Below are 12,337 nucleotides of genomic sequence, written 5' to 3'. Positions count from 1 at the left end.
ATGAACATTATACACTCCAGAGTATAGTTTTGGTTTTAAACAGTTTTGTTTTGTTTATTTATTTTTTAAACAAAGAAAACCATGTTTCATACCTACCCATTTATTTACCATTTCTGGTGACCCTCCACTTTGCTGAAAATTTTAGTTTTTTTACCTGGTATCATTTTTCTTCATTATAAAACAAAAACCCCTATTTTTAGGATTTTGGAGGTAGAGATCTTTAGACATATTATCTTCATTTACTTTTATTGAAAATATCTTTATTTTGCTTTATTATAGAACACTTTGCTGGATATAGTGCTCTGGGTTTGCAGTTTTAATCTTTCAGTGCTTCAAATATTTCGTTCCACTTGTATTGTGGCTTCCATTTTTTTTTTTGATAAGAGGTGGGTAGAGGGTGGCTGGGTGGGGGAATTCAAGTCATTGTCCAGGAACTGCCCCCATGCTAAAAGACAAACACATGCACACACACATTATGTCAACTCCTCCCATTGTTTCCCCTGCTCCAGTGTCTGCCTAATTTTTGGCCACTCTCCATTGCTTTCAAGTAATTGTTTTTCCTATTGTGTTTCAAGTTTATAATTGTTACCTATGGAGGGTTTGGTCTTACGGAAACTACTCGGCCATTATCAGAAGCAGGACCTTAAACAATGGACAATGGATTCTCTTAGGCACTTATTGACCAGCCCAGCATTCTAGCTTGTAGCTATAGCCACATAATCCACATACATACCCTTGTTCATTTATGTATTTATTAGAAGTAAACTTTTTTTTTTTTTGACTCTGCTACATTTATCTCTTTGAAAAACCTGAAAGAAAACCCTGTGGCTTCCACATCTGGAGAGCTAACTTTAGGAACAATTTATCATATTATTGTTAATGGCTCACAGTAGAGTTCAATTTGCCCCAAAGTTAGAGATCTAGGAGATGACAAAGGAGAGCCTGTGTCATAGAGCAGAAAGTTCAACTTGACTGCTCACAGCTGCAAAGAGAAGATTCTGATTCTAGAAATCCTCCTTCACTTTAGATTACCATCTCTGTCAGATATTAGCTATCATGGCAAAAGCAAGAAAAAGATGATTTAAAAAAATTATTATTGGACAAAAATCTCTACTAAAACTTAATCAGGAAGGCAGCTATGCTCACCACAATAAGAAAAAACAGAAGAATTGATAAAGGACAGGGAATTTACGCTGCTGTGAGGAAGAGAGAATTATTCCCTTAGGTCATAATTTATATCGCAAAATTATATCACACAGTGAATGAGCATCAATATATGCCATGGGAGAAGGGAGCAGTTATCAGGCCTCTGTTTATTTTGTATGCTTATAGACACCTTTAATCTGTTGTACCTTCCTATGCTCTAGTTGATAAGAAGAATGAAAAATTACGAACATTGGTAATTTTAACTTAAAAATACCTGGTAGTTTTAATATTGCTTCTACTGGCAACTTATTCAAAGCACTTAAAGGTGATGATTAAACAGGTTTACAAAGATCTAATTTTTGAAACTTGATCGGAATAATTAGAGGTGGTGCTAGCCTCCAGAGCTACAATACCCTGTGTGGACCAAATGTAACTTTATGTCTTGTCTTTTTAAAAATATGATCTCTTACAGGCCATCTTTCAGCAGGATTTTGGCAGAACATCAGAAAATACTGGAGGACATGGACACATAGACACAGAGCTTTGAGGTTATTATCTTGGAACTTAAATGAGGGCTAAAATAAAAAAGCAATCACAGAATCCAGCCCTAGAGAATGAAGGGAAACAGAACAATAGTCTTAATTCTGTGTGTGGAAGCAGAAGCAAGCCATAGACAATCTGGGCTCTGAACCAAATGAGGGAGAGCATAATCAGAGAAAACCTCAGAAAATCGATATTTAATTAAGGAGAATAAAAGTACTGCAGTTGGGAAACATTTTTTTTATATCAGTTTGATCTGATAATTCCAGATTTGTCTCAAAACAGTGAGGGTTCAAGATGAGTTTATCCTACTCATTTACAAGAAACTCAAATTAGATTAAACTGATGAAGAACAGTTAAAACTTGTTAGAGTCACTAACTGGGCTTAGGTATTGGCATTTTCTTAAATCTTCCTCTAGATTGTTTCTCTTATTTAAAATTAACTTGCTAGTGTTTTTGTGACAGTGCATAGCTTTCTAATCTATATCTTAGGTAGTCAGTCACACATAGGAGAAACCTAGCTATTTATTATAAGGCAGCTGGGACAACACCATTCACCTAGGGTTTTAACCGTCATTTCAGCCAGTAACCAGACACACTGGGGTAAGCAACAGTAACCTCACAAACCTAACAGTACACTGCAGGCAGCATGTGGGTCCACAAAGGAGATGAGTGCTTATAGATAATCATACTAGTTTTTTATTGGCACTATGACAAATCACCAGAAACCTCGTGGTTTAAAACCACAAAAGTTTATTATCTTACTTTCTGAAAGTCAGAATTCTAAAATGGGTCAGCAGTGCTGGGTTCCTTGTGTAGGCTCTTGCCTTTTTCAGCTTTCTGCATTTTTGCATTCTCTGACCTGTGGCCCTTTCCCCATCTTCAAAAGCCTGCAGTACAGCCTCTCCTGTGCATGCCTGCTCTCCCTCACGTAGGACTCCTGCGATCATGTACATATACTTGGATAATCCAGGATAATCTCCCCATCTCAAAATCCTTAATTTAAGCACATCTGCAGAACCCCTTTGCCATGTAAAGTGAAAGATTCAAAGGATCTAGAGATTAAGACGTGGGTACCTTTGCTGGGAAAGGGCACATTATTCAACCTACAACAATTACCAAAATGTCAATCAGAGTATAAACAAGCTTGGTTATAATGCTCATTTACAATGACCTATTACAGTAGTTCCCCCTTGTCTGTAGTTTCAATTTCTGCAGCTTTCAGTTTAAACAAATGATCATCCTTTTGATGTATCAGGTCAATAGTAGCCCGATGCTATGTCATAATGCTTTGTCTCACCTCGCTTCATCTCATCACACAGGCATTTTATCATCTTACAGCATCCCAAGAAGGATGAGTATGGCATCACAGGATATTTTGAGAGACACCACATTCACATTAATTTTATTACAGTTTATTGTTGCAGTTCTATTTTTATCAGTTATTGCTGCTAATCTCTTACTGTGCATGGTTAATAAATAAAACTTTATCGCAAGTATGTATGTATAAGGAAAAAAAAGTATATATAGGGTTGGGTACTATTTGCAGTTTCAGGCATCCACAGGGGGTCTTGGAATGTATCCCTGCTGGTTAAGGTGGACTACTATATAAGAGGAAGAAGAAATTATTAGCTCAGATGCTTTAATTAAACCTGGAAAAGAAGTCACTAGACAAAGATTCCCAAAGTGAAACCTGGAAGGAAAAATAAAAAGATGTGGAAACGATTGACTCCATGAACTCAAACCACTAGGCTAGTCATTACGATGTTTAAAGAGATAAGGAAGAAAAATAAAGAACAAAGAATATTTAGCCTTTATTTACAATTTTAAAAAATAAGTTAAATTTACATTTAATCTGTTCCTTATCATCTTAAAGAGGGATCTTTATTTACTGACAGGGGAAGGGAACTTCCCCCTAATAAAATTTTTTATTTTTTTATATTTATATTTAATTTTTGTTTTATTAGATGTGCTTTAAGTGCTGTTACCTTAGAACTACTTTGTTTTATGGAAATATGAAAATATTTATTTGGGGGAATAGTGTTTGCTCACTTTAAGTTGTAAACAGTGTGTCTTAGGAGGTTGAATTTATTCACTAGCCTCGTGATCACTGTGACTTCATAGTGATCCAGTTGGAAGCAACTCAGTCAATAGAAAAAACTAAAATTAGTCATTTAATTTAGAAGAGTGTCTATGGCCTTTTTGTAAAACTTGATTTTGCAAGTAACTACTTTCTTGTTTTTTAACAAACACAACATAAAATTCTTCATTCCTCAGTAGCACAGGATTTTTGTAAGTCTTGTGATCCTTCTTTCAACTCTTAGTAATGTGCAATTGAACCTTAAATTCAGGTAGGTGTTCAGTTGTCCCTGCATTTCTCTTCTTTTTTTACATATTTGAAATATTTCCTGATTAAAAGTGAAAAAAAATCCTTGCAACTACTGTATAATCTATATTTGAAATTATATGTTAGAATCTAGTGGCATTGCCAACTGTAACATTGAAGTTTTTCTGTGATGAAGCAAGTGGATTTCAAGCCCATACAAGCTTTTTAAATATCAAGTATTTCAAAATAAGATTGAAGTTTTTATTTACAACATGGATTTTACGCCGTATCACTTCAGCTAACCTAAACCCAGCAGTACACACCTCCCCATCAGCCAGACATAGAGGGAAGAGGCAAAACATAGATCTCAGAAGGCTTAGTGAAAATTTAAGTTTTAATCATCTCAGAACTATAAATGCTTCAAAATTTTAAAAAATCATTTGAAAATGTAATTTACATTCATTACACTCAAGCAATTTTGAGTTTGAATAATAGATTTTTTTATTATGATAAAAAGAACCACAAAAATTTACCATCTTAACCATTTCTTAATGTACAGTTAGTAGTATTAAGTACAGTCACACTGCTATGCAGTCACCAGAACATTTTCCTCTTGCAAAACTAAAACTTTATACCCACTAGATAACTCTCTATTCCCCTCTCTCCCAAGCTCCTGGCAACTTCCCTTCTACTTTATATTTTTATGAGTTTGACTAGTCAAGATACCTTTTATTAGTAGAATCATACATTATTTGTCCTTTTGTGACTGGCTTATTTGACATAGTGTAATGTCCTTGAGGTTTATCCATATTGTAGCATATGACAGACTTTCCTTCATTTTCAAAAGACTAAATAGCATTCCATTGAGTGTATATTCTACATTTTGTTTATCATTTCATCCATCAATGGGCATTTGGGTTGCTTCCACCTCCTGGCTGTTGTGAATAATGCTGCCATGAACATGGGTTACAAATATTGCTTTGAGATCTGGCTTTTTAATTCTTCTGGATATAGGTCCAGAAATGAGATTGCTGGATTATATGGGCATTCTATTTTTTTTTATTTGAGGAATTGTCGTACTGTTTTCCACAACAGACTCATCATTTTACATTATACAACAGTGTACAAGGGTTCTAATTTTTCCACATTCTTACCAACACTTGTTATTTTCTTTTTTTTTTAGTAGCCTATCAGATGTGAGGTGATATATAATATACCACTGTGGTTTTGATTTGTAACTTCCTAATGATGAATGATGTTGAGCATCTTTTCATATCCATGTTGGCCAAACAATACATTTTTTTTTTGAGAGGGCATCTCTCATATTTATTGATCAAATGGTTGTTAACAACAATAAAATTCTGTATAGGGAAGTCAATGATCAATGCACAATCATTAATACACCCCAAGCCTAATTCTCGTCAGTCTCCAATCTTCTGAAGCATAATGAACAAGTTCTTACATGATGAACAAATTCTTACATAGTGAATGAGTTCTTACATGGTGAACAGTACAAGGGCAGTCATCACAGAAACTTTCGGTTTTGATCACGCATTATGAACTATAAACAATCAGGTCAAATATGAATATTTGTTTGATTTTTATACTTGATTTATATGTGGATCCCACATTTCTCCCTTCATTATTATTATTTTTATTTTTAATAAAATGCTGAAGTGGTAGGTAGATGCAAGATAAAGGTAGAAAACATAGTTTAGTCAAACAATACATTTTTAATTTTTAATTTTAGTCAATGTCTACCATCTTCAGAGCAACTAAAACAAAAAATTAAATGTTAATTTTTCAAATATTTCAGAACTAAGTTAGTGTAGAGAAATCAAATAGTTTTCCAAATGATGTTCATTTTGCAAGTTTGTAACATCCGTAATACTGAAGATGTTAAAATTTAAAACTTAACCAAGATTTCCAGGATACCATAAAGATTTGGGTTCTCATTTGAAGCTGTACATGGCCAGAGCCCCCACTGCACCTCTGGGCTTCATGCCCCTAAAGAGCCCCACTTGGAGCTACTTGACTACAACTCCTAGAGCTCCATCCTGGGTTGCTTTTCCATGATGAGCAGCACGACCTCTGTAGCTGCCCACTGCAGTAGATACAAAGTGGCAGAATGCCTCTTGAGCATCCTCAACATATCAAACAGGAGTGGTGAGTGCCCATGTCACTCATTTTGCTCACTGTTTTGGGTGACCATGGACATGTCCTTAAACTCTTCTTTAAGAGCTCCTAAGGCTACTGACCAGGACTAGAGGTCACCCAACTGAGAACTCCAACACCCCTAGAGCCTGCCTGGTTACCAAGGAGCTGCAGATGTCCCATTCCAGTAGATGACCAAGTCTTTCTTTCATTGTGGTTATATTTAGCTCTTAAGAATTTGTTTGTATTGTCAACCTAATCATTCTCCTGTAAGCTGATAAAACTTTTGAACTTCATAATTTTCTGTACTTTCAAGTATATATTCAGAATGCTTCCAGAATCTTCATGACTTTTAATCTCATCAGAGATTGCATGAGCTGATAGGTCTCTGAAGGCTAATGGATATAGACCCAAAGGATAGTCAGAATGGTATTTTGAACTTAACCCTGAGTTATTGGATGCCAGTGGGCCCAAACTGTAAAGTGTTACTCGCTAGTTCCTTCTAAATTATTTGAATACCCTGAGTCATACATAAATAATTAAATAGTGACTTTTAATCAAGGCTCTGTAGTGAAAGCTGCTTTATGCAAAATTAAATGCTTTTTAGTAGCTAATTTAGAAACCACTTTTAAACACTGGAAGTACCAGTGTAAAATACCAGGAAACTGAGCAAATTGCTAATCTGATTTAGTAAAGTGTTTTCAGATGACATGATCCAGTTTTTTTGTTGTTTTTTTTTTTATAAATGAGTCTTTCTTTCTGTTCACAATGCTTGGAATTTTATTTCAGTATTGCCAATATTTCCCATAGTTGAGAAGATAACAAGAAAACACAGACCACATAATATATTAAATAATATTTTATACTAATGCCAAAAAATAATACAGCCTATGAATACTTGGGAGCTAAATAATATGTTTCATATCTTTGAGTTTTATAGATCTTAAAGGTAACTAGGCATATGGATTGATTTGTGTCCCCCTCCAATATATTAGTGTCCTAACCCCCAACACCTTAGAAAGTTACCTTACCTGGAAATAGGATCATTGCAGATACAATAAGCTAACACAAAGTCATTCTGGAATGGAGTAGGCTCCTAATCCAATACGAACACAGGCGAATTTGTATTTTGAAGGAGAAAACTGAACACAGAGACACAGGAGAACACCATGTGAAGATGAGGACAGAGATCAGGGTGATGTAGCAGAAGCCAAGAAATGCCAACGGTTGCCAGGAAACCTCACCAGAGGATGAGAAAGTGACATTGGAACAGATTCTCCTGCACAACTCTCAGCGGGATCCACCCCTACTGCCATTGATTTCAGACTTCCAGCCTCCAGAACTGTGAGACAACACATTTCTATGGTTTACACTGCCCAGTGTGTGGTACTTTGTCATGGCAGCCCTAGCCAAATGTTACAGACTAAATGTTTGTGTCCTTCCAATTTCAGATGTTGAAGTCCTAGGCTCTCATGTGATGGTATTTGGAACCAGGGCTTTTGGGAGGTAATTAGCTTGAAATGAGGTCGTGATAGTGGGGCCCTCATGATGGTTTAGTGTCTTTATAAAAAGAGACATTGAAGAGCTTGCACTCTCTCTCTACCCTGTGAGGACACAGCGAGAAGGGGGCCATTTGTAAGCCGACAGGAGAGCACTCATCAGAACCCAGCTGTGCTGGCACCTTGATCTTGGAATTCCCAGACCCAGATCTGCGTGAGAAATCAATGTCTTACTTAAACCACCCAGTGCATGGTATTTAATACTAATAGCCTGAGCTGACCAAGATGCCCGCCTATACACCAGGTTGAGCGTGAAGCACAAGTGGCTCAGCTGGTTGTCTGAAGTCAAGTTTACATAAACATTTATTTTAAAGTACTGAGGATAATTATGATTAGATGTCAAAATATTGAGCATTCTATAATTGAACAGTAATTGCTTTTAGAGAAAGACGAATATAGTGAATATCATTAAGAATGCAGTGCCATACTGTGTTCTAAAAGGCTCCGATATTGGGGGTCTTGCCACTCAGAACTGATTAAAACCTTTAGTAAATTAAAACATAGTAATCAAGTTAACAGGCTTCTGTACATGTGACTAGGCAAATGTAATGGTCATTTCAGTAATAATTCTGAATTCTGTAAAGCCAAATAATCAGTTTTCTTTTGATCTTTAAAACAACCCTGTAAGTTAGAGCTATTATTAACCTGACATTAGGACTGGTGAGCCAGCTTAGCAAAGGTAAAGTACCCATCCAAATTTTTACAGATAGCAAGTCATGGAAGCCCAACTTCTAGATATGAATACTTACATGCTATACCACCCTTAAAGAAAATGCCTAAATTTCAAAATAAAAATTCTAGTAAGTTTATTTTACAAATCTATCATTATTTCCATTAAAAAACTTAGAAATTGAACTTATCCATGGAATTTACCATCTTTAAAACTATGAGATTATATTTATTGTGATTTATTTACATGACTAAAGTATATTTAAATGTATTATCTCAGTATGATTTTTTTAGGTAGATAGCTAAAGGAAGTTTTTAAGTTCACTGTTGGTCGGATTTATATTTCTTATGGAGTCTTAAAGAGAATCTAACTTAGGATCTGTGCCTTATTTTTTCCATCTAGTGTTTTGAAAATTATATAGGATGGAACTAAAATTTGCTTCACAAGTATAAAGTTCTATTTTTTATGACTGAGACAATAGAATATCAGCATTATCCTTTTCAATGAAGTATAGTTGATATACAATATTATATTGGTTTCAGTCGTGCAACATAGTAATTCAACATTTATATATATTAGAAAGTGTTTCACTAGGATAAGTGTAGTTACCAACTGTAACCATACAAAGGTATTGCAATATTATTGACTGTATTTCTTATTATGTACTTTTCATCCCTGTGACTTATTTATTTTGTAATTGGAAGTTAATACCTCTGTATCCCCTTTGCCAATTTTGTCTATCTCCCACTCTCTCCCCTATGGCAATCACCAGTTTGTTTTCCATATTTATGAGTTTATTTCTGCTTTTTTAAATAGGTTTTATGTTTTAGGTTTCACATATAAGTGAAATACTGTGGTATTTATCTATAGGGGGCGCTGCCTATACAATGGCTCACTGGAAAACAAATTTTCTGTCTTATTTCACTTAGCATAATATTCTCTAGGTCCCTCTATGTTGTCACAAATGGAAATATTTTATTCTTTTTTATGGCTGAGTAGTATTCCATTGTATATATGTATTACTTTTTTTTCCATTCTTCTATCAATGGACACTTAGGTTGCTTCCATATCTTGGCTATTGTAAATAATGCTGCAATATAAGGTGTACATATATCTTTTCAAATTAGTGTTTTTGTTTTCCTCAGATAAATGACCAGAAGTAGAATTATTAGATCATATGGTATTTCTAATTTTAATTTTTTGAGGAAACTCCATACTATTTTCCATACTGGCTGTGCCCTTTTAAATTCCCACCAAGTACATGAGGGTTCCCTTTTCTCCACATCCTCTCCAACACTTGTTATTTTTTGTCTTTTTGATACTAGCCATTCTGACTGGTGTGTGGTGCTGTCTCATTGTAGTTTTGATTTGCATTTCCCTCACAATGAGTGATGTTTAGCGTCTTTTCATGTATCTGTTGCCATCTATATGAATTCTTTTGAAAAATGTCTATTCAGGTCCTCTGCCCATTTTTAAAGTGTATTATTTGTTTTGATGTTGAGTTCTGTGAGTTCTTTATATATTTTAGATATTAACTCCTTATTGGAATATCATTTGCAAATACATTCTCTTATTCATTAGGGTGTATGCTCATTTGTTGATGGTATTTTGCTGTGCAGAAGCTTTTTAGTTTGATATATTCCCACTTGTTTGTTTTTGCTTTTGTTTCCCTTGTCTGGGGAGACATATCCAGGAAAAAAATTGCTCCTGCCAGTGTTTAAGAGTTTACTACCTATGTTTTTCTTCTAGTAGTTTTATGGTTCCAGGTCTTATATTTAGGTTTTTAAGTGTCATCCTAATAGAGGATGTTCTTATGTTCTATTCTTATGTTCTACTTAAGATCCATTATCTAACCCTACCAAGACATTGAAACAATGCTCTTATCTAAAGTTTTACCACAGTTATTACCTTTTCACTTGTTACCAATATTCCCAAGCCTTCTTTTATTAATATTATTATATCCCCTATTACAAACGTTTAGTAACTTCTCACAGTTGAAACAAGACATTGAAACAATGCTCTTATCTAAAGTTTTACCAGTTATTACCTTTTCACTTGTTACCAATATTCCCAAGCCTTCTTTTATTAATATTATTATATCCCCTATTACAAACGTTTAGTAACTTCTCACAGTTGAAACAAGACATTGAAACAATGCTCTTATCTAAAGTTTTACCACAGTTATTACCTTTTCACTTGTTACCAATATTCCCAAGCCTTCTTTTATTAATATTATTATATCCCCTATTACAAAAGTTTAGTAACTTCTCACAGGCTTGCCATCACAATTGAATGAGGTGAAAGTTATTAATACAAATAATCTCATATATAAGATTATGCAAGTTAGTCTCACAAAATTGTAGTCACAATTAGAATAGTTAATGCAGACAGTATGTTTAGCACATTGTCAGGCACATAGTAATCACTGACTACATATTAGTTAATAATAATAACAAAATAAGATTGTTTTAATAGTGAATACAGAGATTTATGTTATAATAATGGGTAATTATCATGTACACACTGATAATAGCTAACAAATGAATGGTAAACAAAAATTGAAAATAGTTATTTTGCCTATGCTCTATATATTAAAACACACAAAAATATTTTTTTTCTTCATACCTCCATACCTTTAATAATTATACCTATTTATCAGTAGGGATACCCCAGAAAGTTAAGCAAAGAGACCCAGATTGCTCATGGGGACCTTGAGGGAATAATGGTGCCTAAATTGCAGTTGTGCTTGGTACCTACAGATATTTCATGACCTGAGTCTTATTCTGCAAGGCTCCTCTGGGACCAGAAAATAGGTCTATGAGATATGGATGACTCCATTAATTGACTGCCCTGAAATTGCTTCCTGTGCATTATTTGCTGCCTGGAAATGCTACATATATTGAAATTTACAAGTTCTCATGCAGACTGAGCTCATATCAGATGCCTGGAAGGATGAAGGCTATGAGTACCTCTGCTGGGTAATATCTTCAGAAGTCTCCAGAAATTTCCATGGTGAGTTCTAGAGCCTACTGAACTTAAAGCCAGAGATATAAGAAATTATGCCTGTGCTATTTTCCTTCATGGTTGTAGGTACTATGAGCTCACTTTTTTTTTGATCGATTGCCATCAAAAGTAGGTTTTTTAAAAATTTTAATTAGAAGATTGGATGATCTCCAAAAAAGAGTAGATTGTTCTTTGATGATTTTAATATCTGGCACATATCCTTGGGCCAGCACAAGACTGGCAGAAGCATTATATATTTCATTAAGTGGACTCTGATATAAAAATGATTCAACTATTCAAATTAAATAGAAACTAATAATAAATAGAGATAAGCATAGATGCTCACACACATTCAGAGCATATATGGCTTTGTGCTGAGATGCTGAGTGTAGTTCCCAGGGAAGGAATTGGGGGGCGCTGCCTATACAATGGCTCACTGGAAAACAAATTTTCACATTTTGCCTTTTTAGCAAAAGTGAAAATCCCCTTCAGATTTATTTCAGTTAGTGAAAACAGATACTAATGTAGGTTTTTCATAGAATCAATGTGAACTTTTGAAAAGTGAGGGAGAGGTGTATATAATACAGTATTATTAGCTATAATCACCATGCTAAGCATTAGATAGATCCCCAGAACTTGTTGATGTTAAAGATGGCAGTTTGTACCCTTTGGCTAGTATTGCCCCATTTCCCTTATCCAGATCCTGCTAACCACCACACCACTCTAGAAAGATCTTGAAAGCTCTTCAGCAAGAGTGTGTCATAAACAAATTTACGTGGAGGATGAAATGTAGGAGAACAAGAGTAGAAGGGGAGATGGTTCAGAGACCATCCTGGTAACCCAGGTGCATCTGAGGGGGATTGGAGCACTGTGAAGGCAGTGGAGATACAGACAAGTGGACAGATTTCCTAGAAATAAAATCAGCAGAACCCGACTGAA

Source organism: Manis javanica, chromosome 6, assembly GCF_040802235.1.
Source record: "Manis javanica isolate MJ-LG chromosome 6, MJ_LKY, whole genome shotgun sequence".
Lineage (NCBI taxonomy): Eukaryota > Metazoa > Chordata > Mammalia > Pholidota > Manidae > Manis > Manis javanica.
Note: the sequence above shows the minus strand (reverse complement) of the source record.